This window comes from Mustela putorius, unplaced genomic scaffold (genome assembly GCF_011764305.1).
Source record: "Mustela putorius furo isolate JIRA1106 unplaced genomic scaffold, ASM1176430v1.1 tig00003833_pilon_pilon_pilon, whole genome shotgun sequence".
Taxonomy (NCBI): domain Eukaryota; kingdom Metazoa; phylum Chordata; class Mammalia; order Carnivora; family Mustelidae; genus Mustela; species Mustela putorius.
Window position 1 is genome coordinate 1 of NW_025421986.1, and position 13,241 is coordinate 13,241.

Below are 13,241 nucleotides of genomic sequence, written 5' to 3' on the forward strand. Positions count from 1 at the left end.
ACCCTAACCCCAATCCCAAACTTACCACCAAAACCTAACTGTGACACTGAACCGAACATTGACCCTAAACCAAAGCCTGACCCTAAACCTGACCCTGGCCCTGACTTTCACCTGACCCTGACCCTGACCCTAATCCTAACCATGACACTAACACTGACCACTACATAATCTTGTCCTTGATCTGAATGTGGACTTTAAACCAATACCTGAACTCTGAACTCAACCAGACACTGGCGCTTAAACTTCACCCTGACCCTGACATAGACCATGACCATAAACCTAACCCTGACCCTAACAGTGACCCCGATCCTCACCTGAACACTAAACCTGACCCTGACTGTGAGCCTGACCCTAACTCTAACCCTAAATGTAATCTTACCCTGACACTAACACGGGGCCCTGGCCCCCCGAATACTATTGCTCGAACCAAACCTTACAGGACTAATCTCCTAACCTACCACCGGACACTAATCTAACACAAGCTCTAACCCAAACCCGTCAAACAACACACTAACCCTAACACTAACCCTTTAAAATAACACAGAACGTCTATAATACCTGACTATTGATCCATAAACGCTAACGTGGAACTTTGGTTCTTTAACCCGGACCCTGACCCTACAATTGAACCCTGGCCCCCCTGAAACCTTAAACATAAACGACTGACGCCTAAATAAGGATCCCGATTTTATCTTACACCTGTAACCCATTCCGGAATGTGGAGTTTACTACCAAGACCTGATCCTGCCAGTAACAACCTGACACGGGCCCTATCGACTTACCCTGACCTGGAACCATGCAAAGACCAGCAAACGCTAACCCTGACACTAACAGTGATCCGGACTGACCGACCATTACTAATCCCCTGACCACTCAATGTGAGCTGACCCTAACTCTAACCTAAATGTAACCCCTGACCCTGACACTAACACGGGCCCTGACCCAAAACCTAACGCTGAACCTAACCCCTAAAATCTAAACCACTAACACCTTTTATACTGTGACATGACCCTACACCCATTATTAACTATCACCCATCAACCTATCTCTCTAACCTAACCATAAACCCCACTTTACAACAATACTACTGACCTCTGATTCCCTAGATCCTGATCTTAACCCTAATTCTGAACTTTGCCCTATGTCAGACCTTAACCTAATCCGACACCTGACCTTGACCTTAACATGACCCTAACCTGACTGTAAACCTAAACACTGACCTAATGCCGTGAGTCTGAAACCAGATTAGTAACCCTAAAGCTAACCCTGTTCTGAACCTACTCATTAAAAAACAGAACCTAAACATAAAGCGCTGAACTTACCATAACCATGAACCTAACCCTGACCCTGACCCTAACCCTGACACCTAAACCTGTCCCCAACTAAAACCTGACCCTGAAATGAACCTTGCCCCCAAACCAAAACTTGAACCTGACCCTAAAATCTGAACATGGGACCTGAACCTGACCCCTAAACCTAACCGTCATTAACACTGAACCGGACCAGGAACCTTGACCATAACCACCGAACCGTGACCCTACGGTGAGCCTAACCCTAAACCTTAAAACCATGAACCTAACCCTAACCCTGACCCCTAACCTAAGCACTTACGCGTACCCCTGACTCCACAATGATCGTCTAACACCTAACCTGATAGCTAGTCTTTCTTAACCCTATAACCCTAACAACCTAACTAAATATAGCTAAAACCCAGTGTGTTCACCTCCAGCGGGGACAACAGCTGCACCAAGGCCTCCCAGCGGGCATGGGGGGAGAGGCTGTATAGGGGGGTCATTGGATTTGGCACAGCATTGATAGGCCCGGGTGAGCTTTGTGAAGCCGCTTGCGGGGGACCCGGCGGCCTCAGGGAGCTCTGGCCTGCCAGCAGGGAAGTCTGTTCAGGAGCCCCCAGGCAGTGGTGACCTCACTTCCCTGAAGACAGAACTCCAATGGAATTGGAACCCTTTTGTATCCAGGCCCCCCATTACAGAGAGCAAATACCCCCAGGCCCAGCTCATTTCAAAGCACATCCTAAAGAAAGCGTCACTGTTCTTCTGCGGCTACTGAAAGCCTACCTCCCCCGATTGAGCATGCAGGGAGAAGAGAGCCTCCGCCCAGCCCCGACACGTCCGCTCCCTGGCCAAGTCATAAAAGGTTTCCTTATGCCTCATGGCCTTCTCGCTAATACCAAATCAAAGGTGACACCAGGGGGCCTCAGAGTCAGAGAGTCCACACCTTCTGATCTACCGGTGTAGCCAAGGTCTCCTCCCCGTCTCTGTGTGTGTGTGTATGTACTGTTGTGTGTGTGTGTGTGTGTGTGTGTGTGTGCGTGCCTCTAGGTGTCTGTGTATCTTTATGTAAAGAGGACTGGCCATTCCATCGTGGGTGGAGATTCCCCAAGCAGGATCACGGCTGCAATTGAGGGGGTTAGATGTCTGGTGGGCAAGTCATGTTCATACCCCAGTTTAAGGCTGGTTAGGTGTGTCACAGGGTCCCAGGGTCTACACACCCTTCTGTCCAGAGTTTTTCGTGTGACACTGAAGGGATGGGTACATGACCCAGGAGACGGGACGGGCTCACCAAGAGTAAACCACTAACCCTGACCCGGACACACCTGACGTGATCCTGCTCCAAACCTTGAAAACCAAGCCCTGACACCTCACCCTGGCTGTGATCCTGACCTGAACCCTAAACCTATACCTAAGCCTGAACACTCACCCCTGATGTGGATCCTGAACCTAAATCCTAAACATTGATATTACCGTAACCATGAGTTTATACCTAAAACATGACCCGGACCCTGACCCTAATCCTAAACCTGACGCCTGACCTTAACCCCGGTCCCTAACCCTAACCCTGACCGTGGACTGTGAGCCTGACGCAAACCCTAAAACCTAAAGGTAACTCTAACCATCACCTTGAACTTGAACCTGAACCTAAATCTGACCATGACCCTTGCCTGACCTAAAACTAACCGTTACCCTAACACTTGACCCTGACACTGACTCTGACCGTTAACGCTAACAGTGACCCTACTGTGAGCCTGACCCTAAACCTAAACCATGGACCTAACCCTAACCCTGACCCCTACCTAAAGCCTAACGCGAACACTGACCCCAAAGACGACTAACCCTAACCAACACCCTAAAGACTTTCTTCTTACCCTAACCCTAACACTAACCTGGTCTAAACCCAGCTCTGTTCCCCTGGCGGGGACAACAGCTGCACAACAGGCCCTCCCAGGGGTTTGGGGGAGGCTATATGGGGGGTCACTGGATCGGCAATTGCATTGAGTGGAGTGTGAGCCTTGAGCAGCTTGGGGACCGGCAGCTCAGGGGCTCTGGCTGGCAGCAGGAAAGTTCAGCTAAGGAGCCCCCAGGCAGTGGTGAGACCTCACTTCCCTGACAACAGAGCCCAATGGAATTGGAACCCACGTATCCAGGCACCCCCTTTACAGAGAAAACCCGACTGCCCAGCTCATTTCTATTGGCACATCCTAAGGAAAGCGTCATGTTTCTTCTGCTGGACTTAATCCAGGAGATGCATGGAGAAGAGAGCTCACCTGACAGACAAGTCCCTTCCCTGGCAGGTCATATCAGGTTCCCCAACGCATCAGGGCCCTTTGGTTAATAAAATCAAAAGGTGACAACACAGGGCTCACAGTCAGAAACTCCACACACTTTCTGTTCCATGGGTGTAGCCCTAGGTCTCCTCCCCGTCTATGGTGGGTGTGCATGTGGTGCCTCTGGGTGTTTGTGTGAGTCTGAGTGTAAAGAGGAGCTGCCATGCCATCATGGGTGGAGATGCCCCAAGCAGGATCAGGCTGATGAGGGGTTAGAGGTCTGGTGGGCAAGTCATGTTCACACACCAGTTTAAGGCCTGGTTAAGTGCGATAGTCTGTAGGGTCTACACACTACTGCCCAGGGTTATATCCTGAGACCTTGAAGGGGATGGGTCTTTTATACCAGGAGCGGGGCTAACCCCAACAGTAACTACTAACCCTGACCCTGACACTGATTGTGAGCCTGCGCCAAACCCCTAAACCAAGCACTGTCCCTGAACCTTACCCTATGACTGTGATCCTGACCTGAACCCTAAAACCTATACCTAAGCCTGACACTCACCCTGATGTTGACCCTGAAACTAAACCTAATGCTGATAATTACTGTAACCAAGACTCATACCTAACCATGACCCTGATCATTTCCCTAACCCTAACCATGACGAGGACCTAACCCTGACCCTAACCCTAAAACCTGACTGCTACTGTGAGCCTGACGCTAACCTAACCCTAAAGGTAACCCTAACACTGACCCTAATATGGAACCTGTACCCAAACCCGAACACTGACCCTGACCCTAACATTAACCCCTACCCTAAACCAAACCCTAACCCTGACCTTACGCTGTCTAACCCTAACCCTATCCATAACCTACTTCTAACTCAAACCCTAACCCCAATCCCAAACCCTACCGCCCAAAACCTAACTGTGACACTGAAACCGAACATTGAACCTAATCAAAGCCTGACCCTAAAACAGACCCTGGCCCTGACTTTCACCTAACCCTGACCCTAATCCTAAGCAGAACCAGGGGGGCTCAGAGTCAGAGAGTCCCACACCTTCTGATCCACGGATGTAGCCCTAGGTCTCCTACCTGTCTCTCTCTGTGTGTGTGTGTGTGTGTGTGTGTGTGTGCGTGTGTTGCCTCTGGGGTGTTTGTGAGTCTGAGTGTAAAGAGGAACTGGCAATGCCATCGTGGGTGGAGATGCCCCAAGCAGGATCAGGCTGATGAGGGGTTAGAGGTCTGGTGGGCAAGTCATGTTTCACACCCCCCCAGTTTAAGGATGGTTAAGTGAGATTGGCTGTAGGGTCTACACACTACTGCCCAGGGTTTATCCTGAGACCTTGAAGGGATGGGTCTATTCCCAGGAGCGGGGCTAACCCCAACAGTAACCACTAACCCTGAACCTGACACTGACTGTGAGCCTGTGCCTAACCCTAACCCATACCCCGACCCTGACCCTGACCCTGACTGTGATCCCTGACCTGAAACCTAAACCTATACCTAATCCTGACACACACCCTGATGTCTACCCTGAACCTAAAACTCTTGCTGATATTACTGTAACCAAGACTCATACCTAACCATGACACTGAACCTGACCCTAATCCTAACCCTGACGCTGACCTAAACGTGATCCTAACCCTAAACCTGACCGCGACTGTGAGCCTGACGCTAACATTAAACCTAAAGGTAACTCTAACCATGACCCCATTACGTACACTAACCTAAACCTAATGCTGACCCTGACCCTAACACTAACCCCTACCCTAAAACCAAAAACCCTAACCCTGACCTTACACTGTCTAACCCTAACCCTAACCATAACCCCTCCTTCTAACTCTAACCCTAACCAACCCAATCCCAAAACTTACCACCAAAACCTAACTGTGACACTGAACCGAACATTGACCCTAAACCAAAGCCTGACCCTAAACCTGACCCTGGGCCCTGACTTTCACCTGACCCTGACCCTGACCCTAATCCTAACCATGACAACTAACACTGACCACTACATAATCTTTGTCCTTGATCTGAATGTGGACTTTTAAAACCAATACCTGAACCTGAACCTTAACCAGACACACTGGCGCTAAACTTCACCCTGACCCTGACATAGACCATGACCATAAACCTAACCCTGACCCTAACAGTGACCCCGATCCTCACCTGAACACTAAACCTGACCCTGACTGTGAGCCTGACCCTAACTCTAACCCTAAATGTAACCCTGACCCTGACACTAACACGGGCCCTTCCCCGAATCCTATTGCTGAACCCAACCCTAACACTAATCCCTAACCCTACCACGGACCCTAATCCTAACAAGTTCTAACCCCCAAAACGTCAACAAACACTAACCCTAACACTAACCCTAAACATTAACAAGAACCTGTCCTAATACCTGACTATGATCATAACGCTAACCGTGAACTTTGCCTATACCCAGACCCTGACCCTACACCTTAACCTGGCCCTGAACTAAACATAACGATGACCCTAACACTGACCACGATATAACCCTGTCACCCCACCCGAATGTGGACGTTTAAACCAATACCCTGATCCTGACCGTAAACCTGACACTGGCCCTAGACTTTACCCTGACCCTGACCCATGCAAAGACCAGAAAAACGTAACCCTGACACTAACAGTGACCCTGACCCTGACCCTAATAATAACCCTGACACTCAATGTGAGCCTGACCCTAACTCTAACCCTAAATGTAACCCCTGACCCTGACACTAACACGGGCCCTGACCCAAAACCTAACGCTGAACCTAACCCTAAAACTAACCCCTAACATTATACTTGACATGACCCTAACCCTTTAACTAACTCTAACCCTCAACCTACCTCTAACCCTAACCATAACCCCACTTTAACAATAATCCTGACCCTCTCCCTGATCCTGATCTTAACCCTAATTCTGAACTTTGCCCTATGTCAGACCTTAACCTTAATCCTGACCCTGACCCTTGACCCTTAACACTGACCCTAACCCTGACTGTAAACCTAACACTGACCTAATCCGTGAGTCTGAACAGATTAGTAACCCTAAAGCTAACCCTGTTCCTGAACCTACTCATAAAACAGACCCTAAACATAAAGCTGAACTTACCATTAACCATGAACCTAACCCTGACCCTGACCCTAACCCTGACACTAAACCTGTCCCCAAACCTAACCCTGACCCTGAAATGAACCTTGCCCCCCAAAACCAAAACTTGAACCTGACCCTAAATCTGAACATGACCCTGAACCTGACCCTAAACCTAACCGTCATTAACACTGAACCTGACCCTGACTCTGACCATAAACCCTAACCGTGACCCTACGGTGAGCCTAACCCTAAACCTAACCATGAACCTAACCCTAACCCTGAACCCCTACCCTAAGCCTTACGGTAACCCTGACCCCAATGACGTCTAACCCTAACCCTGATACTAGTCTTTCTTAACCCTAACCCTAACACTAACCTAGTCTAAACCCAGTGTGTTCCCTCCAGCGGGGGACAACAGCTGCACCCAGGCCTCCCAGGGGCTGGGGGGAGGCTGTATGGGGGTCATTGGATTGGCACAGCATTTGATAGGACGGGGTGAGCTGTGAGCAGCTTGGGGACCGGCGGCTCAGGGAGCTCTGGTGCAGCAGGAAGTTTGTTAAGGAGCCCCCAGGCAGTGGTGACCTCACTTCCCTGAAGACAGAACTCAATGGAATTGGAACCTTTGTATCCAGGGCACCCCATTACAGAGAAAACCCCCCAGCCCAGCTCATTTCACAAGCACATCCTAAAGAAAGCGTCATGTTCTTCTGCTGTACTGAAGCCGAGAGCATGCAGGGAGAAGAGAGCTCGCCCGCCAGACACGTCCGCTCCCTGGCAAGTCATAAAAGGTTTCCCTTATGCCTCTGGCCCTTTTCGCTAATAAAATCAAAGGTGACACCAGGGGGCTCAGAGTCAGAGAGTCCCACACCTTCTGATCTACCGGTGTAGCCAAGGTCTCCTCCTCCCCGTCTCTGTGTGTGTGTGTGTATGTTTGTGTGTGTGTGTGTGTGGTGTGTGTGTGTGCGTGCCTCTAGGTGTCTGTGTATCTTTATGTAAAGAGGACCTGGCCATTCCATCGTGGGTGGAGATTCCCCAAGCAGGATCAGGCTGATGAGGGGTTAGATGTCTGGTGGGCAAGTCATGTTCATACCCCAGTTTAAGGCTGGGTTAGGTGTGTCACAGGGAGGGTCTACACCCTTCTGTCCAGAGTTTTTTTCGTGTGACACTGAAGGGATGGGTACATGACCCAGGAGACGGGCTCACCAAGAGTAAACCACTAACCCTGACCCTGACACCTGACTGTGATCCTGCTCCAAACCTGAAACCAAGCCCTGACCCTCACCCTGGCTGTGATCCTGACCTGAACCCTAAACCTATACCTAAGCCTGACACTCACCCTGATGTGGATCCTGAACCTAAACCTAACATTGATATTACCGTAACCATGAGTTATACCTAAACATGACCCTGACCCTGACCCTAATCCTAAACCTGACGCTGACCTAACCCGGTCCCTAACCCTAACCCTGACCGTGACTGTGAGCCTGACGCAAACCCTAAACCTAAAGGTAACTCTAACCATCACCTTGAACTTGAACCTGAACCTAAATCTGACCATGACCCCTGCCTGACCCTAAAACTAACCGTTACCCTAACACTGACCCTGACACTGACTCTGACCGTAACGCTAACAGTGACCCTACTGTGAGCCTGACCCTAAACCTAACCATGGACCTAACCCTAACCCTGACCCCTACCCTAAGCCTAACGCTAACACTGACCCCAAAGACGACTAACCCTAACCAACACCCTAAGACTTTCTTAACCCTAACCCTAACACTAACCTGGTCTAAACCCAGCTCTGTTTCCCCTGGCGGGGACAACAGCTGCACACAGGCCTCCCAGGGGTTTGGGGGAGGCTCTATGGGGGTCACTGGATCGGCAATGCATTGAGTGGAGTGTGAGCCTTGAGCAGCTTGGGGACCGGCAGCTCAGGGAGCTCTGCTGGAGCAGGAAGTTCAGTAAGGAGCCCCCAGGCAGTGGTGACCTCACTTCCCTGACAACAGAGCCCAATGGAATTGGAACCCCCGTATCCAGGCACCCCTTTACAGAGAAAACCCGACTGCCAAGCTCATTTCTAGGCACATCCTAAGGAAAGCGTCATGTTCTTCTGCTGGACTTAATCCAGGAGATGCATGGAGAAGAGAGCTCACCTGACAGACAGGTCCCTTCCCTGGCAGGTCATATCAGGTTTCCCAACGCATCAGGCCCTTTGGTTAATAAAATCAAAAGGTGACAACACAGGGCTCACAGTCAGAAACTCCCACACTTTCTGTTCCATGGGTGTAGCCCTAGGTCTCCTCCCCGTCTATGTGTGTGTGCATGTGTGTGCCTCTGGGTGTTTGTGAGTCTGAGTGTAAAGAGGAGCTGGCCATGCCATCATGGGTGGAGATGCCCCAAGCAGGATCAGGCTGATGAGGGGTTAGAGGTCTGGTGGGCAAGTCATGTTCACACACCAGTTTAAGGCTGGTTAAGTGCGATAGTCTGTAGGGTCTACACACTACTGCCCAGGGTTTATCCTGAGACCTTGAAGGGATGGGTCTATACCCAGGAGCGGGGCTAAAACCCCAACAGTAACTACTAACCCTGACCCTGACACTGATTGTGAGCCTGCGCCAAACCCTAAACCAAGCACTGTCCCTGAACCTTACCCTGACTGTGATCCTGACCTGAACCTTAAACCTATACCTAAGCCTGACACTCACCCTGATGTTGACCCTGAAACTAAACCTAATGCTGATATTACTGTAACCAAGACTCATACCTAACCATGACCCTGATCATTTCCCTAACCCTAACCATGACGAGGACCTAACCCTGACCCTAACCCTAAACCTGACTGCTACTGTGAGCCTGACGCTAACCCTAACCCTAAAGGTAACCCTAACACTGACCCTAATATGGAACCTGTACCCAAACCGAAACACTGACCCTGACCCTAACATTAACCCCTACCCTAAACCAAACCCTAACCCTGACCTTACGCTGTCTAACCCTAACCCTATCCATAACCTACTTCTAACTCAAACCCTAACCCCAATCCCAAACCCTACCGCCAAAACCTAACTGTGACACTGAACCGAACATTGAACCTAATCAAAGCCTGACCCTAAAACAGACCCTGGCCCTGACTTTCACCTAACCCTGACCCTAATCCTAAGCAGAACCAGGGGGCTCAGAGTCAGAGAGTCCCACACCTTCTGATCCACGGATGTAGCCCTAGGTCTCCTACCTGTCTCTCTCTGTGTGTGTGTGTGTGTGTGTGTGTGTGCGTGTGTGCCTCTGGGTGTTTGTGAGTCTGAGTGTAAAGAGGAACTGGCAATGCCATCGTGGGTGGAGATGCCCCAAGCAGGATCAGGCTGATGAGGGGTTAGAGGTCTGGTGGGCAAGTCATGTTCACACCCCAGTTTAAGGATGGTTAAGTGAGATTGGCTGTAGGGTCTACACACTACTACTGCCCAGGGTTTATCCTGAGACCCTTGAAGGGATGGGTCTATTCCCAGGAGCGGGGCTAACCCCAACAGTAACCACTAACCCTGAACCTGACACTGACTGTGAGCCTGTGCCTAACCCTAACCCATACCCCGACCCTGACCCTGACCCTGACTGTGATCCTGACCTGAAACCTAAACCTATACCTAATCCTGACACACACCCTGATGTCTACCCTGAACCTAAAACTCTTGCTGATATTACTGTAACCAAGACTCATACCTAACCATGACACTGAACCTGACCCTAATCCTAACCCTGACGCTGACCTAAACGTGATCCTAACCCTAAACCTGACCGCGACTGTGAGCCTGACGCTAACATTAAACCTAAAGGTAACTCTAACCATGACCCCATTACGTACACTAACCTAAACCTAATGCTGACCCTGACCCTAACACTAACCCCTACCCTAAACCAAACCCTAACCCTGACCTTACACTGTCTAACCCCTAACCCTAACCATAACCCTCCTTCTAACTCTAACCCTAACCCCAATCCCAAAACTTACCACCAAAACCTAACTGTGACACTGAACCGAACATTGACCCTAAACCAAAGCCTGACCCTAAACCTGACCCTGGCCCTGACTTTCACCTGACCCTGACCCTGACCCTAATCCTAACCATGACACTAACACTGACCACTACATAATCTTGTCCTTGATCTGAATGTGGACTTTTAAACCAATACCTGAACCTGAACCTTAACCAGACACTGGCGCTAAACTTCACCCTGACCCTGACATAGACCATGACCATAAACCTAACCCTGACCCTAACAGTGACCCCCGATCCTCACCTGAAACACTAAACCTGACCCTGACTGTGAGCCTGACCCTAACTCTAACCCTAAATGTAACCCTGACCCTGACACTAACACGGGCCCTTCCCCGAATCCTATTGCTGAACCCAACCCTAACACTAATCCCTAACCCTACCACGGACCCTAATCCTAACAAGTTCTAACCCAAAACGTCAACAAACACTAACCCTAACACTAACCCTAAACATTAACAAGAACCTGTCCTAATACCTGACTATGATCATAATGCTAACCGTGAACTTTGCCTATACCAGACCCTGACCCTACACCTTAACCTGGCCCTGAACCTAAACATAACGATGACCCTAACACTGACCACGATATAACCCTGTCACCCACCCGAATGTGGACGTTAAACCAATACCTGATCCTGACCGTAAACCTGACACTGGCCCTAGACTTTACCCTGACCCTGACCCATGCAAAGACCAGAAACGTAACCCTGACACTAACAGTGACCCTGACCCTGACCCTAATAATAACCCTGACACTCAATGTGAGCCTGACCCTAACTCTAACCCTAAATGTAACCCTGACCCTGACACTAACACGGGCCCTGACCCAAAACCTAACGCTGAACCTAACCCTAAAACTAACCCCTAACATTATACTTGACATGACCCTAACCCCTTCTAACTCTAACCCTCAACCTACCTCTAACCCTAACCATAACCCCACTTTAACAAAATAATCCTGACCCTCTCCCTGATCCTGATCTTAACCCTAATTCTGAACTTTGCCTATGTCAGACCTTAACCTTAATCCTGACCCTGACCTTGAACCTTAACACTGACCCTAACCCTGACTGTAAACCTAACACTGACCTAATCCGTGAGTCTGAACAGATTAGTAACCCTAAAGCTAACCCTGTTCCTGAACCTACTCATAAAACAGAACCTAAACATAAAGCTGAACTTACCATAACCATGAACCTAACCCTGACCCTGACCCTAACCCTGACACTAAACCTGTCCCAAACCTAACCCTGACCCTGAAATGAACCTTGCCCCCAAACCAAAACTTGAACCTGACCCTAAATCTGAACATGACCCTGAACCTGACCCTAAACCTAACCGTCATTAACACTGAACCTGACCCTGACTCTGACCATAACCCTAACCGTGACCCTACGGTGAGCCTAACCCTAAACCTAACCATGAACCTAACCCTAACCCTGACCCCTACCCTAAGCCTTACGGTAAACCCTGACCCCAATGACGTCTAACCCTAACCCTGATACTAGTCTTTCTTAACCCTAACCCTAACACTAACCTAGTCTAAACCCAGTGTGTTCCCTCCAGCGGGGGACAACAGCTGCACCCAGGCCTCCCAGGGGCTGGGGGGAGGCTGTATGGGGGTCATTGGATTGGCACAGCATTGATAGGAGGGTGAGCTGTGAGCAGCTTGGGGACCGGCGGCTCAGGGAGCTCTGGTGCAGCAGGAAGTTTGTTAAGGAGCCCCCAGGCAGTGGTGACCTCACTTCCCTGAAGACAGAACTCAATGGAATTGGAACCTTTGTATCCAGGCACCCCATTACAGAGAAAACCCCCCAGCCCAGCTCATTTCAAAGCACATCCTAAAGAAAGCGTCATGTTCTTCTGCTGTACTGAAGCCGAGAGCATGCAGGGAGAAGAGAGCTCGCCCGCCAGACACGTCCGCTCCCTGGCAAGTCATAAAAGGTTTCCCTTATGCCTCTGGCCCTTTCGCTAATAAAATCAAAGGTGACACCAGGGGGCTCAGAGTCAGAGAGTCCCACACCTTCTGATCTACCGGGTGTAGCCAAGGTCTCTCCTCCCCGTCTCTGTGTGTGTGTGTGTATGTTTGTTGTTGTGTGTGTGTGTGTGTGTGTGTGTGTGCGTGCCTCTAGGTGTCTGTGTATCTTTATGTAAAGAGGACCTGGCCATTCCATCGTGGGTGGAGATTCCCCAAGCAGGATCAGGCTGATGAGGGGTTAGATGTCTGGGGGGCAAGTCATGTTCATACCCCAGTTTAAGGCTGGTTAGGTGTGTCACAGGGAGGGTCTACACCCTTCTGTCCCAGAGTTTTTCGTGTGACACTGAAGGGATGGGTACATGACCCAGGAGACGGGCTCACCAAGAGTAACCACTAACCCTGACCCCCTGACACTGACTGTGATCCTGCTCCAAACCTGAAACCAAGCCCTGACCCTCACCCTGGCTGTGATCCTGACCTGAACCCTAAACCTATACCTAAGCCTGACACTCACCCTGATGTTGACCCTGAAACTAAACCTAATG